General features: G+C 52.2%; 1 long non-coding RNA gene across 1 annotated transcript; it reads left to right on the top strand.

Moving 5' to 3' along the window:
- The first annotated feature begins 6,514 nt into the window (after positions 1–6,514).
- LOC141077561 (uncharacterized) lies at positions 6,515–12,936 on the top strand. The gene is made up of 2 exons (XR_012227584.1): positions 6,515–6,611; positions 12,631–12,936. It is a non-coding gene; the product is annotated as an uncharacterized lncRNA (long non-coding RNA).
- Positions 12,937–19,996: the final 7,060 nt, after the last annotated feature.

Genomic DNA, 19,996 nt, shown 5'->3' with positions numbered 1-19,996 from the left:
ATTCCGGAATTCTCGCGGTAATTTCCGCGAGAGTTCCGGTACGTGTGCACTTAGCCTAACAGATGTACACCGCAGGGACGGCACAGGAGCGGCTGCAAAAAAAAACCAAGGCAGTTTAAAGGGAAGATGCCATCAAAGCCGGATGTGGCGTTGGCGTGCGTTCCACATGCCGCATTGGCGTGCGTTCCACATGCCGCATGTGGCATTAGCGTGCGTTCCACATGCCGGAAATAAAAGGCTGTGGACCGCGCGTCATCAAGCCAAATCGGTTGCATATTCTACTTCTATGTGGTTCAAGAAACCACAAGTTATTTTGGCTTGCGTTCCACTTACTGGAAACACTAGGTTGTGGAGTGCACGCCTCTGCCTCATGGGACACAATTAGTAGTCTGCCTTCATTTGAGTGTCGCAGATTTTTTCCTTGCGGCTCACGCACCTTTATGGCATCCTGGCGTGCGTTTCAACCACCGGAAGTACTATGGTATGTATTTCATACCCCCCCTTTAGCTCAGCACTATGGCACCTCACCTCCTATCACAAGGATAAAGGGGATTTTACACTAAGCGATATCGCTAGCAATATCGCTAAAACGTCACTGATTTTGTGACGTTATAGCGATATTGCTAGTGATATCGCTATGTGTGATACTTACCAACGACCGGCTCCCCCGCTGTCCATCGCTGATCGCGCGAGAATGTCCGGCTCCATTTCTCGTCGCCTGCTTCCTGCTGAGACTTCCTGCTGTGACGTCCAGCGACGCGTGGAGGCGGGCGGGAGGACGCAGGATCGCTGTGTGAATGGTAAGTATCGTGCGCTGCGTCGCTGCTGCATCGCTGTGAGATCTTTCTGTATGAAAGCTCACTAGCGATCATTTAGCGATGCACCAGCGATCCTGACCGGGTCGGATCGCTGGTGCATCGCTAAATGTAAAAGGGCCTTAAGTCCCCTGATGACTCAGCTTGGAAGAAACGCTTTGGGCCCTTCCATGGGGGGTGCAGGGCTTGTTTAGCACAGGGGGAGCTGTGGACGGTCAGGGGGGAGTCTTGGGGAGAGATTACTGTTAGCCATTTAGGGTCTTGTAGGGCATTTTCTTCCCCTTGTCCTATATGGAGCATCCTGGACCCAGGATCTCCTTTTCCTCCCGCACCCCCTTCATGAATTGCTGAGCTTGTGCCTTTCCTCACTTATTGCTCTGGCATATTTTGGGTGGTAACTCTATTAATGTCATCCAGATTCCAGTCATTACTGTTATATGCAGCCAGAATCTGTCAGTCGTTGTTTGCGGGGTTCTGTGGGATTCTCCCAGATCCACAACGTGAGATTCTGGGACTTGCTGATTGCAGTTCAGCCATTGCAAGTGGGAATCATTCCTCCTGATCGGGCTGTGCTCCTCACGCCCCTTTATTTGTGACTTCACCCAAACATTTATATTCACTCACTCTGGGGGACACAAAGTTGTTTTTATCCTACTATCTTACTAAAGGTTATGTTTTATCTCCTGTCCACCACACTCCAGCTGTGATGGAAATATATACATTTCATACAGATCTCACTTGCATATATCCTTATATACTGATAGACACATTTTCATAGCTATCTTGAACCTTATAATCAATTGCTGAAAATGACCTACTAACCCCATGAGCCAGTCTGGAGAACCAGCATAGTCTCGTGGTAGCATTGTCTTGTGATATATCAGCCAGCCATGGGAAAGGAGGAAGTTGGACCAGATGCACTAGCTGATATCGGAGGTTTGCTGACATTGCAAGACAATGCATAAGAGTAAATCAAATGATGCTAAATCACCCTCATGTCGGACACTGCCATATAAGTTAATTTACTCAAATAGCCAATAGCATTAAAACACAAGCCTTATGTTAATTGACTAACCACTCCTTTCTGTATGTAATGAAAAAACCATATATGTGCAATAAACCAGCAGACTGGAGATACTGCTAACAAGGTGTTTAGGGTGTCTTTTCTGTTGAGCGCTCAATGAGACTGTTCTAATTAGGACAGGCCGCAGCACACAGAGATATATCTATCCAAATTTCCATATCATCTGGCGCAGAGACGCGGGGCTGTGGACAAAACGCACGGGGACCCTGTTGACCAGAGAGACGGAGGTGCCGACTAAGGCCTTGACTCATGGGGACGGAGATTTGCGCAACTCCATAAGGTAAGAAAATCTGGTTATCTTACATGAATGTCCCCTGTGCCCAGTCCGGGTCTGTACCTCTAGCGGGTCAGGTGTGGTCACCACCGCATTCCCAGGTAGTGTAAAAGTCCACACCCTTATCCAAACCCTGGGATAAGCCAAGGTGTCTGCTTTGTGTCCTGTTTGTGTCTAGATCCGGGAGAAAGCTGGTGGAACGGTGATTGATTGTGCATGTGGTTGCTGGGAAACCGATATCTGAGAGATTCAACTTCCCCTGCTAAGTCCTCACAAATAAACCTGTACACAGGGAGGACAGGAGAGGCCTATCCAGGTATGAGTTGTGGGGGCTTAGAGAGATATCACTAGTCGAGTCTCCTATCAAGCTATCACATATACACCCATGCATCGGAAGGGACAGGAGCACCCAGATCGCCAGGCACGTGGTGGTGTTTAGTTTGGGGGAGATATCGCAAGCCAAATCACTTGACAGGTTGCCACCGATTCACCTGTACATCGGAAGGACAGGAGAGGCCGGCCAGGTACAGATGGTGGCAATTTTGTGGGAGTTATCACTGATTCCTGTTACCGGCGGGACGAGTGTGTTAACATTCCCGGGTGACCGAGCGCAGTACACCCAGTGTGATTGGCAGTTGTCGGTTACCAGAGCTGCTTGTGCTACGTGTCACTAAAGAGGGCCTCGATTTCTCCCCGGACGTCTACATGTGCATCAACCTATAAATTCACTGCTGTTCTCCATGAAGATCTGAAGCAGAAAGTTTTTTTCCTTTCCTTTTACACTTCCTCTTTTGCCCGTGGGGTGCGTCTCTGATATTTTTCATATTGTCACATTTGTTCTGTACTCTGCTTTTCCCTTGTTTTATCTTGCATTTGGTGGAAGTTTTTTTTACTGTAGTGTGAGAATTTTTGGGAATGCTGGGTTGTTGAATATATACCATTGTCTCAGTTTGCTCTTTTGTTTCCATTGTTCTCAGAAGATTTTACTGAGAGACGCAGGCAGAGGAAAGGGGAAGTGTGTGTATCCTCCATTTGTGCACGGACATTTTATTGTTGGAAGTTTTACTGAATTTTGGATTTTTTATTTCTTTTTGGAGTGTTCTTTCCAAGTTTTACCAACTTCCTGATTATTCTTTTTGTTTTCTTTTTTCTCCATTTTCTGAGTTTTTATTAGTTTTCCATTTCCTTTTGAAGTTTTTATAAATATTTTGGGTTTTTTTTTTGCTTTTTTCCTTTCCTTTTTAAGCAAGTTTAAAAAGGGTTATGAAGTTTTAATCACCTTTTTTTTAAGTTTTTGGAATAGACATAGTAAGTGTTATTCAGAAAGTTAAGTATGTAGATTTACAGGGGCAGCTTTTAAGCTGCAGCATGGCATAATGTATTGAGAAGAAAAAAGGGAAGTTAGTTAGTTGAGCTGAATTGAAGTCCGCGTTTTATAAAGTGGCAGCGGATTTACAGCATAGAAGTACTGAGAGTTAGGTGAACAGGAAAGGATTATTTTTACGTGTACAAGAGAGAAAAAAGTGTTTTCAGCGGAATTCTAAGCTGTGCCGTCTGTGAGGCACCCCGCTCCCCCCCCCCCTGGGAGAAGGCACAAGTCCAAGCATGCCTTCTCTGACTGCAGAAAAGGGGAAGGAGTCCGCTGCTCCTTCCCTCTCCACTCCTCCCTCTCTTACCTCCCCTCCCTCATCTATTTTTCCTCCTCCCTCATCTTTTCCCTGTCTTTCATCCTCCTTCATCCCCCTCGTCTTCTCTCTCCCCTCCTCTTCTATCACCTTCCTCCTCTCCTCCCTCTTTCTTTTTTCATCTCCCCACCTTTCCACTCTCTCCTCTACCCCTCCCTGCTCCTCACCCTCTCTCCCACCTCTCAGTTCATTGTCACCAGCTGGGCCAGTGTCAAATCCAGAAAATGAGGTGTCCTTATCGCCACAGGGCACCCTCTCTAAAGAGCCAGCTGATACCAGGAGAAGATAGTGAAACACTCCCTACACATAACACCACAGGTGCCCCCCCAATACAACAGCTAGCAGAAGGGAGGTGCAAGTCATCAGCGTCTGCAGCTGCTGGGTCTTACAATGAGGATCCTAAGTGCCAGGCAGACCTGCAACCTCAGAAGGGGGGAGCACCCACACAATGTCACAGTTTCTCCTCTGATGAATATGAAGAGGGGACATCATACATGCTGCCCAGTACTAGGTGAAGAAACCCACAGACACCAAGTAGGCAGGGGCAGATAGAGCCAGAACTCTTACACTATGTGCCCTTCACCCCTAGTCAGGTGTTCAGTATTCTGAAAAATCTGCCAGACCCAGATATGGACCCCATGCCATTTTACTGAAGAATGCAGCAGAGCCAGCAAACATATCTGCAATCTGGATTGATCTCTGGTCCATAATGGAATTAAAAGCAGGTGAAACACTCTGGCCAATCATGAAGGAACACTTCAAGCTTCCATCAGAATTAGATGTGCACTCCTGGAAGTCAGGATCAAAGCTAATTGAGCTGCTCAGAGAGTAGGCCAAAGCCAGACAAGCACTTAGCCTACATAACATGAGCCAGGCCAAGACAGAGTCTGTAGACAAGTTTCATGGCAGAGCGAGGCAAGTATTCCAAGACTTAGGCTTCACTATTCATGATCAGATACACAGACAAATGTTGGCAGAGGCTTTTAGCCTTGGACGAAGAGAACCAATCAAGAAGCTGCTGATAGTGACCAGGCCTGAGTACAGGTCAATAGCCGTAGATGCCCTGCTCGCAGTAGCCAGAAGAATTCAGTCCCACCCAGGAGTGCGGAAGACAGCCCCTCCTATGGTGGCCACCGATGTGGAAGAGCACCCACCCTGCAGGGACGGGAGACCCATCAGGTGTTACAACTGTGGCAACCTTGGTCACTTCCGGAACCAGTGCACAGCACCCCGGCAGCCCAGGACAAAACGCAGGGGAATAGGCCAAGCAAGAAACACAGAAAACAGTGAAGAACCCTGTCTATAGGACAGAGGCAAGCCAGGTCCACAAGACATCACGCACCTGACATGTAAAACTCCATCAGCGGACCCAATACCTCAAATCTCCGGGGGTTGTCATATCTTTCCTTGTGGACACTGGTGCAGTCTGATGAGGCATGTGGAACTCCCCGACCCCACCTGCCTATCAGAACACTGTCTTGTGTGGGGATTGAAGGTCAAGTCAGACATTCCCAGCTTAGGGCCCCGTCACACATAGCGACTCACCAGCGATCCCGACAACGATATCACCTTGTCAGGATCGCTGGTGTGTCGCTACATGATCGCTGGTGAGCTGTCAAACAGGCAGCTTCACCAGCGATCAGTACCAGCGACACGCGGGTAACAAGCGACGCACGTGGCTTAGTTACCCGCATTGTATCTTAGTTACCAGCGTGCTGATGCAGGCAGCGGGTAACCAAGGTTGTGACTCAGCAGCGATCTCGCTATGTGTGATGGGGGCTTTACAAGCCCCTGAGCGTGTGGACACAGCCAGGACACTCCATCCTGTTTCAGTTTATGGTGGAGACCAGCCCACCCCACCTGATGAGACAAATTGACATGACATTTTCTCCACCTCTGACCCAAGAAGAATCCATCATGCTGGTTGCCCTTCAAGAGCCTCGAACAACCGGTGCAAGCATACTCAAGGAGGTGCTGGATATAGTACCCAATAGCCTGTGGCCCAAGGGAGACTTCAAGTTGCGCCAGGGTGGGTGTCACTCAAGTCTGGAACCCCGTACCCTCTGCCCCCGTCCGCCACGCGCCAGCTCCGGCCCTGCCCCCGTCCGCCACGCGCCAGCTCCGGCCCTGCCCCCGTCCGCCACGCGCCAGCTCCGGCCCTGCCCCCGTCCGCCACGCGCCAGCTCCGGCCCTGCCCCCGTCCGCCACGCGCCAGCTCCGGCCCCCAACGCGCCAGCTCCGGCCCTGCCCCCGTCCGCCACGCGCCAGCTCCGGCCCCCAACGCGCCAGCTCCGGCCCTGCCCCCGTCCGCCACGCGCCAGCTCCGGCCCTGCCCCCGTCCGCCACGCGCCAGCTCCGGCCCTGCCCCCCTCCAGCTCCGGCCCTGCCCCCCTCCAGCTCCGGCCCTGCCCCCGTCCGCCCCCCGCCAGCTCCGGCTCTACCCCCGTCCCCAACGCGCCAGCTCCGGCTCTGCCCCCCCACACACCGTCTCCCTTCTGTCCTCTGCGGGGTGTCGGCTGCTCCCTCCTCCGATGACAGCTCTGCTCCTGTCGCTCCACAAGATCGATACCGGAAGTGAGCCGCTTCTACTTCCGGTTGCAGCTGTTTAAAAAAAAAAAAAAAGGTAGAGGGCGGCTAAATCCAAGTCGCCATGGAGCTGTGCTGACGTCATGCCCATGTGACCAGAAGGGGCGGGGCCTCCTCCTCCTCCATAGAGCAGAGCAGCAGACAGGAAGCTGCCGGTGTCATGGCAGGTAAATGGATGTTCATGCACGAGCTGGAGGAGGGGTGATGTTTGCTTGCATGGGGCTGCGTGTGCATGCTGGAGGGGGGTCTGCCTGGGGAGAGGGGGAGGTGATGTTTGCTTGCATGGGGCTGCGTGTGCATGCTGGAGGGGGGTCTGCCTGTGGAGAAGGAGGTGATGTTGCTTGCATGGGGCTGCATGTTCATGCTGGAGGGGGGGTCTGCCTGGGGAGAAGGGCGTGATGTTGCTTGCATGGGGCTTCATGCTGGAGGGGGGGTCTGCCTGAGGAGAAGGGGGTGATGTTGCTTGCATGGGGCTGCATGTGCGTGCTGGAGGGGGGGGGTCTGCCTGGGGAGAAGGGGGTGATGTTGCTTGCATGGGGCTGCGTGTGCATGCTGGAGGGGGGGCTGCTTGGGGAGAAGGGGGTGATGTTTCTTGCATGGGGCTGCGTGTGCATGCTGGAGGGGGGGCTGCTTGGGGAGAAGGGGGTGATGTTGCTTGCATGGGGCTGCGTGTGCATTTTGGAGGGGGCGTCTGACTGGGGAGAAGGGGGTTATGTTGCTTTCATGGGGCTGCGTGTGCATGCAGGAGCGGGGGGGGGGGTTGCCTGGGGAGAAGGAGGTGATGTTGCTTGCATGGGGCTACATGTGCATGCTGGAGGGGGGTCTGCCTGGGGAGCAGGGGGTGATGGTTACATGGGGCTGGATGCTGGAGGGGGGTCTTACTGTAGAGCAGGGTGTGATGCTTGCATGGGGCTGGACTGGATGCTGGAGGGGGGGTTTGCCTGGGGAGAAGGGGGTGATGTTGCTTGCATGGGGCTGCATGTTCATGCTGGAGGGGGGGTCTGCCTGGGGAGAAGGGCGTGATGTTGCTTGCATGGGGCTTCATGCTGGAGGGGGGGTCTGCCTGAGGAGAAGGGGGTGATGTTGCTTGCATGGGGCTGCATGTGCATGCTGGAGGGGGGGCTGCTTGGGGAGAAGGGGGTGATGTTTCTTGCATGGGGCTGCGTGTGCATGCTGGAGGGGGGGCTGCTTGGGGAGAAGGGGGTGATGTTGCTTGCATGGGGCTGCGTGTGCATTTTGGAGGGGGCGTCTGACTGGGGAGAAGGGGGTTATGTTGCTTTCATGGGGCTGCGTGTGCATGCAGGAGCGGGGGGGGGTTGCCTGGGGAGAAGGAGGTGATGTTGCTTGCATGGGGCTACATGTGCATGCTGGAGGGGGGTCTGCCTGGGGAGCAGGGGGTGATGGTTACATGGGGCTGGATGCTGGAGGGGGGTCTTACTGTAGAGCAGGGTGTGATGCTTGCATGGGGCTGGACTGGATGCTGGAGGGGGGGCTGCCTGGGGAGAAGGGGGTGATGTTGCTTGCATGGGGCTGCATGTGCATGCTGGAGGGTGTCTGCCTGGGAGAAAGAGGTGATGTTGCTTGCATGGGGCTGCGTGTGCATGCTGGAGGGAGTCTGCCTGGGGAGAAGGAGGTGATGTTGCTTGCATGGGGCTGCGTGTGCATGCTGGAGGGGGGTCTGCCTGGGGAGAAGGGGGTGATGTTGCTTGTATGGGGCTGCTTGGGGAGAAAGGGGTGATGTTGCTTGCATGGGGCTGCATGTTCATGCTGGAGGGGGGGTCTGCCTGTGGAGAAGGAGGTGATGTTGCTTGCATGGGGCTGCGTGTGCCTGCTGGAGGGGGGTCTGCCTGTGGAGAAGGGGGTGATGTTGCTTGCATGGGGCTGCATGTGCGTGCTGGAGGGGGGGGTCTGCCTGGGGAGAAGGGGGTGATGTTGCTTGCATGGGGCTGCGTGTGCATGCTGGAGGGGGGGCTGCTTGGGGAGAAGGGGGTGATGTTTCTTGCATGGGGCTGCGTGTGCATGCTGGAGGGGGGGCTGCTTGGGGAGAAGGGGGTGATGTTGCTTGCATGGGGCTGCGTGTGCATTTTGGAGGGGGCGTCTGACTGGGGAGAAGGGGGTTATGTTGCTTTCATGGGGCTGCGTGTGCATGCAGGAGCGGGGGGGGGGTTGCCTGGGGAGAAGGAGGTGATGTTGCTTGCATGGGGCTACATGTGCATGCTGGAGGGGGGTCTGCCTGGGGAGCAGGGGGTGATGGTTACATGGGGCTGGACTGGATGCTGGAGGGGGGGTTTGCCTGGGGAGAAGGGGGTGATGTTGCTTGCATGGGGCTGCATGTGCATGCTGGAGGGTGTCTGCCTGGGAGAAAGAGGTGATGTTGCTTGCATGGGGCTGCGTGTGCATGCTGGAGGGAGTCTGCCTGGGGAGAAGGAGGTGATGTTGCTTGCATGGGGCTGCGTGTGCATGCTGGAGGGGGGGTCTGCCTGGGGAGAAGGGGGTGATGTTGCTTTCATGGGGCTGCGTGTGCATGCAGGAGCGGGGGGGTGCCTGGGGAGAAGGGGGTGATGTTGCTTGCATGGGGCTGCATGTGCATGCAGGAGCGGGGGGGTTGCCTGGGGAGAAGGGGGTGATGTTGCTTGCATGGGGCTGCATGTGCATGCAGGAGCGGGGGGGGGGGTCTGCCTGGGGAGCAGGGGGTGATGTTGCTTGCATGGAGCTGCGTGTGCATGCTGGAGGGGGGTCTGCCTGGGGAGAAGGGGGTGATGTTGCTTGCATGGGTCTGCTTGGGGAGAAGGGGGTGATGTTGCTTGCATGGGGCTGCATGTTCATGCTGGAGGGGGGGTCTGCCTGTGGAGAAGGAGGTGATGTTGCTTGCATGGGGCTGCGTGTGCATGCTGGAGGGGGGTCTGCCTGTGGAGAAGGGGGTGATGTTGCTTGCATGGGGCTGCGTGTGCATGCTGGAGGGTGGGCTGCCTGGGGAGAAGGGGGTGATGTTGCTTGCATGGGGCTTCATGCTGGAGGGGGGGTCTGCCTGAGGAGAAGGGGGTGATGTTGCTTGCATGGGGCTGCATGTGCATGCTGGAGGGGGGGTCTGCCTGGGGAGAAGGGGGTGATGTTGCTTGCATGGGGCTGCGTGTGCATGCTGGAGGGGGGCTGCTTGGGGAGAAGGGGGTGATGTTTCTTGCATGGGGCTGCGTGTGCATGCTGGAGGGTGGGCTGCATGGGGAGAAGGGGGTGATGTTGCTTGCATGGGGCTGCGTGTGCATTTTGGAGGGGGCGTCTGACTGGGGAGAAGGGGGTTATGTTGCTTTCATGGGGCTGCGTGTGTATGCAGGAGCGGGGGGGGGGGTTGCCTGGGGAGAAGGAGGTGATGTTGCTTGCATGGGGCTACATGTGCATGCTGGAGGGGGGTCTGCCTGGGGAGCAGGGGGTGATGGTTACATGGGGCTGGATGCTGGAGGGGGGTCTTACTGTAGAGCAGGGTGTGATGCTTGCATGGGGCTGGACTGGATGCTGGAGGGGGGGTTTGCCTGGGGAGAAGGGGGTGATGTTGCTTGCATGGGGCTGCATGTGCATGCTGGAGGGTGTCTGCCTGGGAGAAAGAGGTGATGTTGCTTGCATGGGGCTGCGTGTGCATGCTGGAGGGAGTCTGCCTGGGGAGAAGGAGGTGATGTTGCTTGCATGGGGCTGTGTGTGCATGCTGGAGATGGGGTCTGCCTGGGGAGAAGGGGGTGATGTTGCTTTCATGGGGCTGCGTGTGCATGCAGGAGCGGGGGGGTGCCTGGGGAGAAGGGGGTGATGTTGCTTGCATGGGGCTGCATGTGCATGCAGGAGCAGGTGGGTTGCCTGGGGAGAAGGGGGTGATGTTGCTTGCATGGGGCTGCATGTGCATGCAGGAGCGGGGGGGGGGTCTGCCTGGGGAGCAGGGGGTGATGTTGGTTACATGGGGCTGGATGCTGGAGGGGGTCTTACTGTAGAGCAGGGCGTGATGCTTGCATGGGGCTGGATGCTGGAGGGGGGTCTGCCTGGGGAGAAGGAGGTGATGTTGCTTGCATGGGGCTACATGTGCATGCTGGAGGGGGGTCTGCCTGGGGAGCAGGGGGTGATGGTTACATGGGGCTGGATGCTGGAGGGGGGTCTTACTGTAGAGCAGGGTGTGATGCTTGCATGGGGCTGGACTGGATGCTGGAGGGGGGGTTTGCCTGGGGAGAAGGGGGTGATGTTGCTTGCATGGGGCTGCATGTGCATGCTGGAGGGTGTCTGCCTGGGAGAAAGAGGTGATGTTGCTTGCATGGGGCTGCGTGTGCATGCTGGAGGGAGTCTGCCTGGGGAGAAGGAGGTGATGTTGCTTGCATGGGGCTGCGTGTGCATGCTGGAGGGGGGGTCTGCCTGGGGAGAAGGGGGTGATGTTGCTTTCATGGGGCTGCGTGTGCATGCAGGAGCGGGGGGGTGCCTGGGGAGAAGGGGGTGATGTTGCTTGCATGGGGCTGCATGTGCATGCAGGAGCGGGGGGGTTGCCTGGGGAGAAGGGGGTGATGTTGCTTGCATGGGGCTGCATGTGCATGCAGGAGCGGGGGGGGTCTGCCTGGGGAGCAGGGGGTGATGGTTACATGGGGCTGGATGCTGGAGGGGGTCTTACTGTAGAGCAGGGCGTGATGCTTGCATGGGGCTGGATGCTGGAGGGGGGTCTGCCTGGGGAGAAGGGGGTGATGTTGCTTGCATGGGGCTGTGTGCGCATGCTGGAGGGGGGTATGCCTGTGGAGAAGGGGGTGATGTTGCTTGGATGGGGCTGCGTGTGCATGCTGAAGGGGGGGGTCTGCCTCGGGAGAAGGGGGTGATGTTGCTTGCATGGGGCTGCGTGTGCATGCTGAAGGGGGAGTCTGCCTCGGGAGAAGGGGGTAATGTTGCTTGCATGGGGCTGCATGTTCATGCTGGAGAGGGGGGTCTGCCTGGGGTGAAGGGGGTGAATGCTGGAGGTTGGTCTGCCTGGGGAGCAGGGGGTGATGCTTGCATGGGGCTGCATGTGCATGCTTGAGGGGGTCTGCCTGGTGAGAAAGGGGTGATGTTGCTGGAGGTGGGTCTGCCTGGGGAGAAGGGGTTGATGTTGGTTGCATGGGGCTGCATGTGCATGCTGGAGGGGGGTCTGCCTGGGTAGAAGGTGATGTTGGTCGCATGGGGCTGGATGCTGGAGGGGGGTGTCTGCCTGGGGAGAAGGGAGTGATGCTTACATGAGGCTGGATGCTGAAGGGGGGGGTCTGCCTGGGGAGAAGGGGGATGTTGCTTGCATGGGGCTGGAGGGGGGGGGTCTGCCTGGGGAGAAGGGGGTGATGTTGCTTGCATGGGGCTGCATGCGCATGCTGGAGGGGTGTCTACCTCGGGAGAAGGGGGTAATATTGCTTGCATGGGACTGCGTGCTTGGAGTCTGCCTAGGGAAGGAAGTGCGCTACCGCTCTTCCTGCCAGGGGCGCTGCCACTGTAACCAAGGTCGCACCTTTAAAAGATTCTGTAATGCTGTAGATAAGCCCCGGATGTAACCTGAAAGATAAGAAAAACAAGTTATATTATACTCACCGGGGGCGGTTAGTGTCGCGGTCCGGTCCGGGTCCTCCCATCTTCATGTGATCACGTTCCCCTTCTTACTTCTGCTGCGGCTCCTGCGCAGGCGTACTGCTCTGCCCTGTTGAGGGCAGAGTAAATTACTGCAGTGCGCAGGCGCTGGGAAAGGTCAGAGAGGGCCTGCGCTGCTGCAGCAGTAAGAAGGAGGACGGCATCACATGAAGATGGGAGGACCCGGACCGAACCGCCACACCCATCGGACCGGATCCCGGGGTGAGTATAATCTGACTTTTTTTCTTATCTTTCAGGTTACATCCGGGGCTCATCTACAGCATTACAGAATGCATTACAGAATGTTGTAGATAAGCCCCTGATGCCGGTGGCCGCAGCTTATAGGCCAAAAATGGGAACACAGATTCCCTTCAAAGCTAGGGCCCCCTGTTTTGGTAACTGTGACGTGGTAGTGGGCTTCATACAGGCTTATCAGAATGTAAAGTAATAACCTCATGTTCAGGTTGTACATTGTTGCTGATGGGCATTAGATCACGGTGTGAATATTGGGAGGGGCGGCCATGGCTTTTTGTACAATTTAGGCAGGATTTTTCTTATATAAATTTCTTTGTTTTCTTCTAGGTGTTGGGGGTTTCCTCCATCTTCTTTCACCGTGCCCTCCACAGTAGTGACCTCTTTAGATGGCAATTCATCATGTGCCCTCTCTCCACCAAGTGGAGTGCTGGTGCCTCCACCATCCGTGTTCTGCCAAAATTGGTGTGACCCAGCACCCCTCCGATGTCAGATAGATGAGTCTAAGATCTCCGAAGTTCCCGTCCCCTCTTTCCACTTCTTGTGGCTTGCTAGGGTTGGTCCTTTGGGGGTCTACCACCTTTTCATTTCCTTTGTCCAATATTTATTTCTCACCTTTACCTTATCTGCTGTACATACTCTCTGTACTGTCATGCTTCTCTCTATTTTTTCGGGGCTTTGTTTTATGGGTTTTTTTGGGGGTCATCCTAGGACTTGTTATATATGGCACAGGGCCCACCTAGGTCCTTGATAAAATTTAGTCACCGAGGAGGATAGCAGGCCCAGGCTAAGCCACAGAAAACCAGAGAGGTTGGTAACTAAGCGGATGCAAACCCCTGATCCTGTCCACACAACTAGCAGTAGCCGGAGAGCTAACTAAGCCTAAAGCAAGAAAGGGGAAATCTAAACTGCCCCAGAGCAGACCTCAAAGGAATAGCTAGCCCCCAAACATATACTGTTGGTGAGACAAGATGAAAACACAAACGCAGGCAGAAAAATTGACTGAGCAAACGATGGGGCCCACACTGACTAGACAGGAAAGGAAAGACACTGTCTGCAATCACGCAAAAAACCCTGCAAAAATCCGACACGTCTGATGCACAAAAACACTGAAGTCGCACAACTTCGCCCAGCACTCTGGTATATTCTGAAAGCAAAGCAAAAAGAGACCAATATAAAAGGGGACAAAACAAACTGGCACGTGCAGTAACATATGGGCGGTGATACAGCCCCAGGCAGAGCTAGCTGACCCGCATAAAGCAGAGACAAAACGAGATCAAATGCAAACAGAATAGCAAATGTTCCACTTAGCTGAACATGCAGGGAAAGAGCAGGAGCCATCAGACCTCAGGAGGCACAGGAAGAAAATCACCAGCAGGGATAGAGGGAGTCAGCTGTCTTAAATCCTAATCAGAAACCCCAGATCTCCAATCGTCTTCCTCATTATCAGGTGGCAAGCCTCTGTCAATCAGATCAGCTCCACTACCTCCAGTAACCACCAGAGGGAGCCCAGATAGAGAACTCTCAATCTGACCCGCTCCACTATCTTCAGTAATCACCAGAGAGAGAATTCACAACAGTACCCCCCCTTGAGGAGGAGTCACCGAACCCTCATCCACGCCACCCGGCCGGTCAGGATGGGCCCGGTGAAAAGCACAAACCAATCTTTCGGCATGAATGTCAGAAGCAGAGACCCAATAATTATCCTCCTGGCCATAACCCTTTCATTTGACCAGGTACTGGAGTCTCCGTCTAGCAAACGAGAATCCAATATTTTCTCTACCTCATACTCCAAATTACCTTTAACCAATACAGGGTCAGGAGGTGCCACCATTGGAACTACTGGCTCTACAAACCTCTTCAACAAGGATTTATGGAACACGTTATGAATCTTAAACGTAACTGGAAGAGCCAAACGGGATTAAGGATTTCCAAAATCTTATAAGGTCCAATGAATCTTGGCTTGAATTTTGGAGACGCAACCTTCATAGGAATATTCTTTGAAGACAACTAAACCATATCACCCACTTTAAACCTGGGACCAAAAGTCCTATGCCAGTTGGAAAACCGTTGGCCTTTTTCTTGAGTGGGACAACTTATCCACCACTTGGTCCCAAATCTGCTGCATTCTCTCTACCACAGAATCCACACTTGGCCGAAGATTCCACCTGCCCTGACGAAAATCGAGGATGAAACCCAAAGTTACAGAAAAAGGGCGACATCAAAGTGGCAGTACTAGCCCTATTGTTTAGCGCAAATTCGGCCAAGCGCAAAAATGAGACCCAGTCATCCTGATCAGCATATAGGAAACATCTCAAATAGGATTCCAAAGTCTGGTTTGTGTTCTCAGTTTGCCCATTGGTCTGAGGATGAAATGCAGAGGAAAAAGATAACTGAATTCCCAGTTTGGAACAAAAAGCTCTCCAAAATCTGGAAACAAACTGGACTCCTCTGTCCGACACAATGTTCTCAGAAATCCTGTGCAACCGAACCCACCTGTTGTAAAAACAAGGGCACCAACTCAGAAGAAGATGGCAACTTTGGGAGTGGTACAAGATGGACCATCTTAGAAAATCTATCACAGATGACCCAGATAACAGTCATTCTCTGAGAGACAGGAAGATTAGAAATAATATCCATTGAGATATGAGTCCATGGCCTCCTGGGCACCGGCAGGGGCATCAACAACCCACTAGAATGAGAACAGGTCTTGGACCGAGAACAAGTCCCACAGGACTGCACAAAATTCCTGACTTCACGAGATAAGGTAGGTCACCAAAAAGACCGACTCACCAAATCTCTGGTACCAAAAATACCTGAATGACCAGCCAATGCGGAGCAATGATTTTCAGACATTACTCTTTTCCTCCACTGGTCAGGGACATACAATTTCCCCATAGGGCAACGTTCAGGTTTGTTCTCCTGAAATTCCTCCAGGGCACGTCTCAAATCGGGTGAGATGGCGGAAAGAACTACACCCTCATTTAGAATGGTAGTAGGCTCGGTCACATCAAAAGAATCTGCAAAGAAACTCCTAGAAAGGTCGTCCGCTTTAACATTCTTAGTGCCCGGAAGAAAAGAGACCACAAAATTAAAACGCGTGAAAAACAAGGCCCACCTAGCCTGTCTAGGATTCAAGCGTTTGGCTGATTCAAGATAAATCAAATTCTTGTGGTCAGTGAGGACCACAACTTGATGTCTAGCTCCCTCCAGCCAATGTCTCCACTCTTGAAATGCCCATTTCATGGCCAACAATTTCCGATTCCCCACGTCATAGTTGCGTTCAGATGGGGAGAACTTTCGAGAAAATAAGGCACAGGGATTCATCTTAGAAGTCACCGGATCTCTTTGGGACAAAACGGCTCCTGCACCAATCTCAGAAGCATCTACCTCCACCTGAAATGGGAGTGAGGCATCAGGTTGCCGTAGAACTGGAGCCGAAGTGAATCTCCGCTTAAGCTTCTGAAATGCCAAAACTGCCTCTGGAGACCAATTCACCACATCAGCGCCCTTTTTGGTCAAATCAGTCAGTGGTTTAACAATACCAGAAAAATTACTTATAAATTTACGGTAGAAATTAGCAAAACCCAAAAACTTCAGGAGAGCCTTCAAAGAAGTAGGCTGAACGCAATCATAAATGGCCTGTATCTTGGCCGGGTCCATTTCAATAGCAGACTGGTACAAAATGAATCCCAAAAATGAAATCCTCTGTACACCAAAGAGGCACTTTGATCCCTTAACATACAGAGAATTTTCCCTCAAAATCCGGAACACCATCTGGACATGTTCCACATGAGAATCCCAATCACTGGAAAAGATCAAAATATCATTCAGACAAATGATCAAAAACTTATCCACAAGGTCCCGGAAAATATCATTCATAAAAGACTGGAAGACAGAAGGGGCATTAGCCCAAAAGGCATCACCAGGTACTCAAAATGTCCCTCTGGAGTATTAAATGCTGTCTTCCATTCATCCCCGTGCTTTATGCGAATAAGATTATACGCCCCCCTGAGGTCAAGCTTGGCAAACCAACAGGCACTTTAACTCTGGAAAATAAATCAGAAATCAGGGGTAACGGGTACTGATATTTAAAAGTGATCTTGTTAAGGGAACGATAGTCCATACATGGCCTTAATGAACCATCTTTCTTGGCCACAAAAAAAAGCCAGCACCTAAAGGTGAAGAGGATGGTCTAATATGACCCTTCTCCAACGACTCCTTGATATAAGATCGTATAGCATCATGTACGGGTACCGATAGTTGAAAAGCCGACCCTTGGGAAATTTAGACCCGGGCATTAACTCAATTGCACAGTCATAACTCCTGTGAGGAGGCAAACACGCAGACTTAAGGCCCTTTTACATTTAGCGATGCACCAGCGATCCGACCCGGTCAGGATCGCTGGTGCATCGCTAAATGATCGCTAGTGAGCTTTCATACAGAAAGATCTCACAGCGATGCAGCAGCGACGCAGCGCACGATACTTACCATTCACACACAGCGATCCTGCGTCCTCCCGCCCGCCTCCACGCGTCGCTGGACGTCACAGCAGGAAGCGCCCGACGAGAAATGGAGCCGGACATTCTCGCGCGATCAGCGATGAGCAGCGGGGGAGCCGGTCGCTGGTAAGTATCACACATAGCGATATCGCTAGCAATATCGCTAGCAATATCGCTATAACGTCACAAAACCAGTGACAATTTAGCGATATTGCTAGCGATATTGCTTAGTGTAAAACCCCCTTTACTCTCACTGAATACATCAGAAAAATCAGCCAAATAGGAATATCATGAGACTGGGGAGAGGTGGAGAAAACAGGAGTGTCACTAAGAACACATTGACAACCCCAACTCACCACAGACACAGATTTCCAATCTAAAACAGGATTATGAGTTTGCAACCAAGGGAAACCCAGAACAATAGTGTCATGCAAATTGTGCAACACCAAAAATTTTCAATTTTCTTGGTGGTCTGGGATGACCCGCATTATCACCTGGGTCCAAAACTGAGGTTTATTCTCCGCCAAAGGAGTAGCATCAATACCCCTCAAAGGGATAGGAGTCCACAGGGGTATCATGGGAAAACCACAACGCTTAGCAAAGTCTAAATCCAGCAGATTCAAAGCTGCTCCTGAATCTACAAAAGCCTTAGCGGAAAATGTAGACAAGGAGCTGATCAGGGTAATCGCCAAAAGGAACTTAGGTTGTACACTGCCCACCGCAAATGTGTGAGCAAAACGCTTTTCTCGTTTAGGGCAGACAGCAATAGTATGAGAGGCGTGACCGCAGAAAAAACACAACTTATTACACCTTCTAAACTCCTGACGTTGCGCCCTAGGCAAAACCCTATCACATTGCATGGGTTCAGAAGTTCGTTCGAAAGGCGGCAACGCCTCTCGTGTAGTTTTATGTTCACGTAAATGCCGATCAATTTGAATGGCCAATGACATGGAGTCAAGACCAGAGGGGACAGGAAATCCCACCATAACATCTTTTACGGTTTCTGCCAAACCCTTCCGAAAGAGAGCCGCTAGGGCATCGTCATTCCATTTAGTAAGGACCGCCCACGTTTGGAATTTTTGACAATATAACTCTGCAGAATCCTGACCCTGGTTCAATGCCAATAAGGTTTTCTCAGCTTGATCAACAGCATTAGGTTCATCATACAACAACTCCAAGGCTTGAAAAAATGTATCCACATTAGCCAGAATAGGATCTCCAGGTGTCAGAAAAAGCCCAATCCTAGGGATCGCTGCGCAGCAGGGAGATCACAATTTTAACCTGCTGCACCGAGCTCCCCGAGGAGTTAGGCTTCAAGGCAAGAAATAATTTACAATTATTTTTAAAATTCAGAAATTTAGACCGCTCCCCAGAAAACACATCAGGAGTAGGGATTTTTGGTTCAACAGCAGAAGATTGAGCGAGATAGGCAGAAATTCCCCGCACTTCAGCAGCGAGCTGCTCAACATGATAGGACAATTGCTTAGTCTCCATTGAGACAAAAAATATCCTCTTACGGCCCAGAAAAAAAGGAAAAAATATATGAAAAAAAAATTCTGACACTTTTTTTTTTTAATTCTTTCCTTCTTTAGAGTACCGTAGAGTCTACAGTTAGGCTGGTGATTCTGTTATGAATGGGTCACCGAGGAGGATAGCAGGCCCAGGCTAAACCACAGAAAACCAGAGAGGTTGGTAACTAAGCGGATTGCAGACCCCTGATCCTATCCACACAACTAGCAGTAGCCGTGGAGCGTACCTACGATGATCCTAGACGCCTCAGCACAGCCGGAGAGCTAACTAAGCCTAAAGCAAGAAAGGGGAAATCTAAACTGCCCTGGAGCAGACCCCAAAGGAATAGCTAGCCCCCAAACATATATTGTTGATGACACAAGATGAAAACACAAACGCAGGCAGAAAAATAGACTGTGCAAACGATGGGGCCCACACTGACTAGACAGGAAAGACCCTGTCTGAAATCACGCAAAAAACCCTGCAAAAAGTCCAACACTTCTGATGCACAAAAACACTGAAGTCGCACAACTTCGCCCCCACTATATCAGCACTCTGGTATATTCTGAAAGCAAAGCAAAAGAGACCTGGCACATGCAGTAACATATGGGCGGTGATTCAGCACAGCCCCAGCCGGAGCTGGCTGACCCACACAAAACTGAGATAGACAAAACCAGATCAAATGTAAACAGAATAGCAAATAAACCACTTGGCTGAACATGCAGGGAAAGAGCAGGAGACATCAGACCTCAGGAGGCACAGGAAGAAAATCACCAGCAGGGATAGAGGGAGTCAGCTATCTTAAATCCCAATCAGAAACTCCAGATCTCTAGTCGTCTTCCTCATTATCAGGTGGCAAGCCTCTGTCAATCAGATCAGCTCCACTACCTCCAGAAACCACCAGAGGAAATCCAGAAAGAACTCGCAACCCCTCTGTCAATCTGACCAGCTCCACTATCTTCAGTAATCACCAGAGGGAAGCCAGCGAGAGAATTCACAACAGGTCCTCTTCCCTTTACCCATCCTCGTGTCCTATAGTGGATTCAATGAGAGAGGAATTTTGTGTTAAGTACCTCAATACATTTTTTTCAGCTAAAGAACAGGGGACTTTGGTACAAAACGTTTTTTTTTTCTCATTAATCTCTAATGTGCCTTAACCCCTTTCCTACATTAGATGTACTATTCCGTCCATCTGACCTGGGACTTACAGTAAGTCCCAAGGATGGAATAGTACATTTAACGCGATCAGCAGCACTCACGGGGGGAGCGCCGTTTATGGCGGCCGGGTGTCAGCTGATTATCACAGCTGACACTCGGCACTGTGTCAGGGGTGGTCACGGACCGCCTCCGGCACATTAACCCCTGGCACACTGTGATTAAACATGATCGCAGTTTACTGGGACATAGGAGAGAAGCGTGCAGGGAGAGGGCTCCATCCGTGCTTCCCTGAGACCCCCGGAGCGATGCTATGTTCTGCGTCGCTCCGAGGGTCCTCCTCCCTGCAAGCCTCCAGATCCGATATGGCCGCGGGGGCCTGCAGGGAGGCGGCTTCCTCAGTGCCTGCGGAGTGCAGGCACGGAGGAAGCCTGCAGCAGTGCCTGTCAGATCAGTGATCAGACACATGACAGTGATGTCCCCCCGGGACAATGTAATAAAGTTAAAAAAAAAAAAGTGTAAAATTAATT

Source organism: Dendrobates tinctorius, unplaced genomic scaffold, assembly GCF_039654945.1.
Source record: "Dendrobates tinctorius isolate UK_male_01 unplaced genomic scaffold, ASM3965494v1 ptg000456l, whole genome shotgun sequence".
Taxonomy (NCBI): domain Eukaryota; kingdom Metazoa; phylum Chordata; class Amphibia; order Anura; family Dendrobatidae; genus Dendrobates; species Dendrobates tinctorius.
The sequence above is the reverse complement of the archived record's forward strand: the minus strand, read 5'-3'. Positions and strand labels throughout refer to the sequence as shown.